The sequence below is a fragment of the Rutidosis leptorrhynchoides genome, chromosome 8 (assembly GCF_046630445.1).
Source record: "Rutidosis leptorrhynchoides isolate AG116_Rl617_1_P2 chromosome 8, CSIRO_AGI_Rlap_v1, whole genome shotgun sequence".
Taxonomy (NCBI): domain Eukaryota; kingdom Viridiplantae; phylum Streptophyta; class Magnoliopsida; order Asterales; family Asteraceae; genus Rutidosis; species Rutidosis leptorrhynchoides.
In genome coordinates, this window is record NC_092340.1 from 321751650 (window position 1) to 321761981 (window position 10332).

Here is a 10332-nt window from a genome sequence, read left to right on the forward strand (position 1 = left end):
CGAATCCGCCGGCTTGGCACGGGTTTCGAGGTCTATAAATACTGACCGAATTCTACAGTTTTCAATGTACCTTTTCATTATATCTCTCTCTAGTTACGAATTTCCGTAGGTTAGGGTTAGTTTAGGTTTTATTTTCAATGTAAAGTTAATCTCTTGCATTGGATTCAAGTTTAAATTCAAGATTAATGCAGTTTTTCTTATTCCTCTTTAAGGTATAATCATATTTATTTTATTGCATCTTTTTAATTATGTCTTTATTTATATTTAACTGCTTTTGTTCGTCTCCAACTATGAACTAAACGTTCATAGTGGTTACTTGGACGAAAACTGTGAACATCTGGGAAAACAGATGAAGCCGCCGGCTTCCTCAGTCCAAGCCGTCGGATTGACTGAACCAAGCCGCCGGCTTCGTGCTTCAGTTCGTACGGTTTCTGGTTCTTTTCAAGATCTGTATGTTCATGTTTCTGTGATGATTATTTAAACTGTTTATGTCTGCCATGATTTAATAACTTGTTTGTCATGCTTAATGATTAAATATTATGAATCTAGGATTAATTAGTCATTGATTCTATGATCTTATATTTGATTCATATCACTTGTTTAGATCTAGTCCATCAAATATAGTGTTTGGATTGCATGCAAATTAGGTAAACATCATTGGTAGTTATACAACTAGTTGAACTTGAATCACACTTATATAATAGAATTCATTATTGTTAGGCTTAATCGAAGAACCTCTGTTTATGTGTGTTTAATTGTCAATTGCATGAGAACTTGATTAACTTTCAGCTAGTAACTTGAGTTGATCTGATTAAGTTTATTAGCTTATATAATTTGTCAGTCTAATTAAATGTTTCTTTGAATCCACATCAGGTTTAGGTAATATTTATCATGTGATTATTTGAATGCCATGAATGAAGACATTAGCTATGAATATCACTTAGTTAATGTATGCTTTAGGTCCTACCTTATGAATGATATGCAACATTTAGCGTAACCTTTTAGGGATAATGATTGGTCTATGATTGTTATCTTGCTATTTGTTAATATAAGTTATGAAATAAATAATATATTTCCCTTATGATTCACACGTCCTTGTAATCACTTCTCTTTTATAATTGTTTACTTTAAATCTTTATTTCTTGCTTTATATTTTGTTATTTTGTTTATCTTCAAACATCTCTTTCCTAAGAGATAAATATCAAAAACCTTAAAACACATAAAAATCTATCTTTAGTTCTTTAATAAGAGCTAAGCTATTTAATAAACAACTCTTATCTGCTTCCACGCTCTCTTGGGACGATAACCTAAAATACTACATCTGACCGGGTTTTGTTGCTTGTTAGGGTGTTAAAAGTGTATTAAATAAAGGTTATATAAATTTAAAAGTTTGAAAGGCAAATTAAGCACGGCACATTTTTGCACATCAACTTTTTGGCGCCGCTGCCGGGGAAGTGAAGCACCTTCCTTTAGGGGAAGTGTAGCGCGGTAAATACGGAGGTTGGATATACTTTGGTTATTGATATTTCTTGAAAACGGGTGATGACTGTCTTCCTTTAGGGAAAGGTTGCTGGGCTTCCAATTTAAAGGGCTCTGCTGGAACCTAGACGCTGACGGGTCACTTAAGTATTGAAAGATTCAATAGGCCGTGTATGTTTGATTATTCGTTACGCGATAAAAGTTGTTATTTAATTTATTTATAAGTTATTTATATTTTATTTAATCTATTTAGTTATTAGTTAATTACTTAAATTATTTTCTCATTTAAATCTTAAATCCTCCTATAATTAAAATCTAAATCTCAAATCTAAAAATATGGAACAACCAATAAAGAGAAAAGAAGATAGAACTTTTATGAAAATGTTCAGTTTAGAAAATAAGGATGAATATAAGGCTGATCCATATACACCAAAACAAATACAATCGATGTTAGAATGGAATGAATACATGAGACAAATAAAGGAAAAGAAAAAAAATGCTCAAACTCAACATACGATAACTATCGAACAATATCTTTCCAATGTGTATTATTGGACTAATGATGAGGAAGAGTTGGTTAATGAGGAGTTCAAATCAGTCAAAGAAGAGGTAGAGGAGATTGGGTTAGTGTTAGAAACATGTCGATAGAAGAGATAATGATAGCCGATGGATTTTGCCCGTGTTTTTATGGACCTTTTCAATGTTGCACAAATCCAGACGTAAAACACTCATGTACCCCATCTAATACACAACTACCTACCGATTCATACCTAGAACAATTAAGTAAGATAGAATTTATTTCAATACCACAACCTACCATTCCACCACCTATGTTAGTAGACCCGGATAGTATATTTAGCGATGAAATTTTAGATGAAGAATCACCGGGTATAGATTGGGATCCTTCATATACCGAAGATGATGATGACTACCATCCGATCAAATGGGATTCTTCTGATGATGAAGAAGATGATTCTTATCTTGATTTTGAGGTGTACGGATTGCTAGAAAACGCTAGGTTAGTGGAAACTGCTCCAATTGTAAGGTTATATGACATTGATTCTTCTCTTGAGGAAGACTTTCGGGAATTAATGGATGTAGACACGGGGGATTTCACACCTATAAGTATTAAGGATGAAGATCTGGATGCCGAGTTTGACGAGTTTATGAAGGTCAACATAAATGATGAATCCGAGAATGAACTGATTGAAATATTTACTAAGAAAGAACTTATACCGGAAACACCACTTGAAATATGTATAACTCCGATAGACTTCGTGTATCCTAAAAAAAATTATAGAATGTGAAATGGTATTTAAAGACCCGTTTTGGCAAGAACCCGCAACGAAAACAAACTTATTGCCGCAAGACCTACACAATGGAAAACTCTTTATTGAAACTCGGGTTAATTTTAAAATTTTGAAAAAACAACAAATTAAATATATCTTTACAACCCGAGGTGTTAATGATTGGTTAACGTTACTAATTCGTGGAACGTTTTTCACCGATTTTATATGTCGCCCGATAAGTGTTGGGGTAGTTAAACCCCACTAAGGAAAAATTTAAATGGGGTCGAGTCAAGCTTATGACTCGTTAATAAAGAAGAACGTTTTTATTTCCTTTTTATTAGTGATTATTTGAATAAATTGGGTGATTGGGCGCGTGTTCTTCAAATTCATCTGCTACAACTAACCTGTAACTACAATTTACTTCCAAGTAACATCATTCTTCTCCCTATTTACATTTTTTGTCTTCCTTTATTTTATCGTTGTAGTATAAATTCATGCAAATGAGGACATTGCATGATTTTAAGTGTGGGGGGGAAGAAGTGAATTCTTCACTAAATCAAAAACCAAGATAACTTTTTTGAAAATTGTTAAGGAAATACTAAATAGAATGGGGTTTTTATGATCACACTTGATTTTGTTTGTCCTACATATAAAAAATTGTTGTTTTTTGATTAATAATTTATATCCTTAAAAGTAACTAGTTTTTTTAAACTCCCTAATATGGTGAAATTTTTAAATTTTGAGATGGAATAAATTATAAAGAAATATAAAACACCTATATTCAAGGTAATGTAAATGATAAAGAAATATCTAGAATTTTATTTTTTGTTAGCCTTTTTATTTTAAAACCAATTTAAGGCACCCAGTATGTGTGCTAGATACAATTAGTTACCATTAGAAACCTTAACCTTTTTAGGAATAACCAATTAAACCAAATTCCCATTCCTAACCCTATATTTTTGGAAGTATAAATTGTTAGTCAAACTTATGTCTTTTCATTAATCTAATCTAAAAGCTAATAGAAGTACTCTCAACTTTGAGATCGGACTACTTGTTTAAGATAGGAGTTAAACGCCAAACATTGTGAGACGATTGCAAACTTATAGCCACTACCATATGGCATAATAAGCATGGACCACTGAGGCAGCAAAAGAGTCCCAATGAGGGCCAATTTAGAAAAATTGCCAAATGTGAAGCTAATGCTAAGCATGAAAGCAAAAGAAATGAAAAGTTAAAAGAGCCCAATGAAGGCCAAAATGAGTGATGAGAGCGAGTGAAAAGAGTTCCAATGAGAACCACACACTTATAAAACCTCTAGTTAGAAAATAAAAAAGTCCAATGATGACCAACTTGTATAAATCTGGATTAATGAACATTAGGACCACTTGTACTCATTGATCTGGTTCAGACTAGTTGTTATAATAATAACTAAACTTTAATGATTAGACATTCTTTTGACTTTGCATTTTGCTTTCGCTTTTAAATCAATTTTATCCGTGCCATGACCAACCCGATAAACCAAATTCCAATATAAATTACCCATTTAATATTTCTTTTGATGCATTACGTAGGTGAAACTCATAAATAAGTGTTAATCTTTCAAAAGATTTTTGAAGATAATTTATGGTTGAAAACAAAAGATTAACCAAAGTATTGTCAAAACATCTCATTAAATACTATGTTTGATAAAAATGCCTAAGGGGGTATACTTTTAAATGTTTTATCTTTATTTGCTTGAGGACAAGCAAAAGCTTAAGTGTGGGGGATTTGATAACTCCTAAATTATACATGTTCTTGAATACATTTTGAGGAGTTATTTGGACATTTTAAAGTCATTTTGATACTAAAACACACAAAAATGGGTAAAAATGGGAAAAAGTATTTTTAATGTTTTGTTTGAGAAATATGTTAAGACATGACTAAAAACAGGAAAAAGGAAGTAAGTGTTGAAGCAATGCTGAAAATCTGCGTGCTGTCGCCGTTTTGACCATATCTTGAGCATCCGGACTCCGTTTTCGACGAGCCACCTGTCAAAACGACCGTAACAGAAAATTCTATAACAAAATGGAGGAAGCCGCCAGCCTTGTTAAGGGGAAGCCGCCGGCTTAGGGAAAGGAAGCCGTCGGCTTCGGTCAAAAAGTCAACATTTTGCCCGGACACGTTTTTCTTGGCCTCCAAGCTCAGATCTGAAGTGAAGCCGCTGGCTTGACATGTGAAGCCGCCGGCTTGGACCTAAAACGCATTTTCTTGGGCGAGATCAAGTTTTGATTGGAGAAAAAGTCACCGCCATAGGTGAAATGTCCCGTTCTTATTGATTAAAAATGTTCCATATTAATTGATTTTGTTGCGAGGTTTTGACCTCTATATGAGACGTTTTTCAAAGACTGCATTCATTTTAAAACAAACCATAACCTTTATTTCATCAATAAAGGTTTAAAAAGCTTTACGTAGATTATCAAATAATGATAATCTAAAATATCCTGTTTACACATGACCATTACATAATGGTTTACAATACAAATATGTTACAACAAAATAAGTTTCTTAAATGCAGTTTTTACACAATATCATACAAGCATGGACTCCAAATCTCGTCCTTATTTAAGTATGCGACAGCGGAAGCTCTTAATAATCACCTGAGAATAAACATGCTTAAAACGTCAACAAAAATGTTGGTGAGTTATAGGTTTAACCTATATATATCAAATCATAATAATAGACCACAAGATTTCATATTTCAATACACATCCCATACATAGAGATAAAAATCATTCATATGGTGAACACCTGGTAACCGACATTAACAAGATGCATATATAAGAATATCCCCATCATTCCGGGACACCCTTCGGATATGATATAAATTTCGAAGTACTAAAGCATCCGGTACTTTGGATGGAGTTTGTTAGGCCCAATAGATCTATCTTTAGGATTCGCGTCAATTAGGGTGTCTGTTCCCTAATTCTTAGATTACCAGACTTAATAAAAAGGGGCATATTCGATTTCGATAATTCAACCATAGAATGTAGTTTCACGTACTTGTGTCTATTTTGTAAATCATTTATAAAACCTGCATGTATTCTCATCCCAAAAATATTAGATTTTAAAATGGGACTATAACTCACTTTCACAGATTTTTACTTCGTCGGGAAGTAAGACTTGGCCACTGGTTGATTCACGAACCTATAACAATATATACATATATATCAAAGTATGTTCAAAATATATTTACAACACTTTTAATATATTTTGATGTTTTAAGTTTATTAAGTCAGCTGTCCTCGTTAGTAACCTACAACTAGTTGTCCACAGTTAGATGTACAGAAATAAATCGATAAATATTATCTTGAATCAATCCACGACCCAGTGTTTACGTATCTCAGTATTGATCACAACTCAAACTATATATATTTTGGAATCAACCTCAACCCTGTATAGCTAACTCCAACATTCACATATAGAGTGTCTATGGTTGTTCCGAAATATATATAGATGTGTCGACATGATAGGTCGAAACATTGTATACGTGTCTATGGTAACTCAAGATTACATAATATACAATACAAGTTGATTAAGTTATGGTTGGAATAGATTTGTTACCAATTTTCACGTAGCTAAAATGAGAAAAATTATCCAATCTTGTTTTACCTATAACTTCTTCATTTTAAATCCGTTTTGAGTGAATCAAATTGCTATGGTTTCATATTGAACTCTATTTTATGAATCTAAACAGAAAAAGTATTGGTTTATAGTCAGAAAAATAAGTTACAAGTCGTTTTTGTAAAGGTAGTCATTTTCAGTCGAAAGAACGACGTCTAGATGACCATTTTAGAAAACATACTTTCACTTTGAGTTTAACCATAATTTTTGGATATAGTTTCATGTTCATAATAAAAATCATTTTCTCAGAATAACAACTTTTAAATCAAAGTTTATCATAGTTTTTAATTAACTAACCCAAAACAGCCCGCGGTGTTACTACGACGGCGTAAATCCGATTTTACGGTGTTTTTCGTGTTTCCAGGTTTTAAATCATTAAGTTAGCATATCATATAGATATAGAACATGTGTTTAGTTGATTTTAAAAGTTAAGTTAGAAGGATTAACTTTTGTTTGCGAACAAGTTTAGAATTAACTAAACTATGTTCTAGTGATTACAAGTTTAAACCTTCGAATAAGATAGCTTTATATATATGAATCGAATGATGTTATGAACATCATTAATACTTTAAGTTCCTTGGATAAACCTACTGGAAAAGAGAAAAATGGATCTAGCTTCAACGGATCCTTGGATGGCTCGAAGTTCTTGAAGCAGAATCATGACACGAAAACAAGTTCAAGTAAGATCATCACTTGAAATAAGATTGTTATAGTTATAGAAATTGAACCAAAGTTTGAATATGATTATTACCTTGTATTAGAATGATAACCTACTGTAAGAAACAAAGATTTTTTGAGGTTGGATGATCACCTTACAAGATTGGAAGTGAGCTAGCAAACTTGAAAGTATTCTTGATTTTATGTAACTAGAACTTGTAGAATATATGAAGAACACTTAGAACTTGAAGATAGAACTTGAGAGAGATCAATTAGATGAATAAAATTGAAGAATGAAAGTGTTTGTAGATGTTTTTGGTCGTTAGTGTATGGATTAGATATAAAGGATATGTAATTTTGTTTTCATGTAAATAAGTCATGAATGATTACTCATATTTTTATAATTTTATGATATATTTCATGCTAGTAGCCAAATGATGGTTCCCACATGTGTTAGGTGACTCACATGGGCTGCTAAGAGCTGATCATTGGAGTGTATATACCAATAGTACATACATCTAAAAGCTGTGTATTGTACGAGTAAGAATACGGGTGCATACGAGTAGAATTGTTGATAAAACTGAACGAGGATGTAATTGTAAGCATTTTTGTTAAGTAGAAGTATTTTGATAAGTGTATTGAAGTCTTTCAAAAGTGTATAAATACATATTAAAACACTACATGTATATACATTTTAACTGAGTCGTTAAGTCATCGTTAGTCGTTACATGTAAGTGTTGTTTTGAAACCTTTAGGTTAACGATCTTGTTAAATGTTGTTAACCCAATGTTTATAATATCAAATGAGATTTTAAATTATTATATTATCATGATATTATCATGTATGAATATCTCTTAATATGATATATATACATTAAATGTCTTTACAACGATAATCGTTACATATATGTCTCGTTTAAAAATCATTAAGTTAGTAGTCTTGTTTTTACATATGTAATTCATTGTTAATATAATTAATGATATGTTTACTTATCATAGTATCATGTTAGCTATATATATATCCATATATATGTCATCATATAGTTTTTACAAGTTTTAACGTTCGTGAATCACCGGTCAACTTGGGTGGTCAATTGTCTATATGAAACATATTTCAATTAATAAAGTCTTAACAAGTTTGATTGCTTAACATGTTGGAAACATTTAATCATGTAAATATCAATCTCAATTAATATATATAAACATGGAAAAGTTCGGGTCACTACAATAGGAAGCCACCGGCTTCGTACGAAGTCGCCGGCTTGGCACGGTTTTCCAGGTCTATAAATACTGGCCGAATTCTACAGTTTTCAATGTACCTTTTCATTATATCTCTCTCTAGTTACGAATTTCTGTAGGTTAGGGTTAGTTTAGGTTTTATTTTCAATGTAAAGTTACTCTCTTGCATTGGATTCAAGTTTAAATTCAAGATTAATGCAGTTTTTCTTATTCCTCTTTAAGGTATAATCTTATTTATTTTATTGCATCTTTTTAATTATGTCTTTATTTATATTTAACTGCTTCTGTTCGTCTCCAACTATGAACTAAACGTTCATAGTGGTTACTTGGACGAAAACTGTGAACATCTGGGAAAACAGATGAAGCCGCCGGCTTCCTCAGTCCAAGCCGCCGGCTTGACTGAGCCAAGCCGCCGGCTTCATGCTTCAGTTCGTACGGTTTTTGGTTCTTTTCAAGATCTGTATGTTCATGTTTCTGTGATAATTATTTAAACTGTTTATGTCTGCCATGATTTAATAACTTGTTTGCCATGCTTGATGATTAAATATTATAAATCTAGGAATAATTAGTCATTGATTCTATGATCTTATATTCCATTCACATCACTTGTTTAGATCTAGTCCATCAAATATAGTGTTTGGATTTCATGCAAATTAGGTAAACATCATTGGTAGTTATACAACTAGTTGAACTTGAATCACACTTATATAATAGAATTCAGTATTGTTAGGCTTAATCGAAAAACCTTTGTTTATGTGTGTTTAATTGTCAATTGCATGAGAACTTGATTAAGATTAACTTTCAGCTAGTAACTTGAGTTGATCTGATTAAGTTTATTAGCTTATATAATTTGTCAGTCTAATTAAATGTTGCCTTGGTTCCACATCAGGTTTAGGTAATATTTATCATGTGATTATTTGAATGCCATGAATGAAGACATTAGCTATGAACATCACTTAGTTAATGTATGCTTTAGGTCCTACCTTATGAATGATATTGATAATGCTAAAAACGAACATTATTTCATAGCATTATCCCTCAAGAAAGACAAGCTTTTAGTTGCAATTGTTCTATTTACAAGTAATATTCGTTTAAATAATAAAAGGTAAAGACAAAAGACAGATTCGACGAATTGAAGACGCAAACGATCAAAAAGCTCAAAAGTACAAAGTACAATCAAAGTGGTTCAAATTATTGATGAGAAACGTCTAAAAATTACAAGAGTACGAGCCGCAAAACGCAAAGTACAAGATATTAAATAGTACGAAAGGACGTTCAAAAATCCGAAACCGTGACCAGAGTCAACTCTCAACGCTCGATGCAACGGACTAAAAATTACAAGTCAACTATGCACATGAATATAATATAATATATAATTAATTCTTAAAATTATATATATATTATATTATATTATATATTAAAACCGTCGGCAAACTAGGAGACAAATGATAGTGAGCTGTATCCTTGCTCCATGCGATCGCATGGGCTGGAGGCCTAATTCCCATGCGATCGCATGGCCTACTTTTTCTGGCCACATTCCTTTAAAAGGCAGTCTGGTGCTCGAGCTCAATATACCATTCATCAATCTCTCTCTCACAATATATATATATATATATATATATATATATATATATATATATATATATATATATATATATATATATATATATATATATAATTTATAATTTTAATTTTAATTTAAGATTAATAATAATAAGGGTATGTTAGCGAATGTTGTAAGTGTGTAAGTCGAAATTATGTCCGTGTAACGCTACACTATTATTAATCATTGTAAGTTATGTTCAACCTTTTTAAATTAATGTCTCGTAGCTAAGTTATTATTATGCTTATTTAAATCGAAGTAATCGTGATGTTGGGCTAAAATATTAAAGACGGGGTAATTGGGCTTTGTACCATAATTGGGGTTTGGACAAAAGACCGACACTTGTGGAAATTAGACTATGGGCTATTAATGATCTTTATATTTGTTTAATTGAATGATAGTTTGT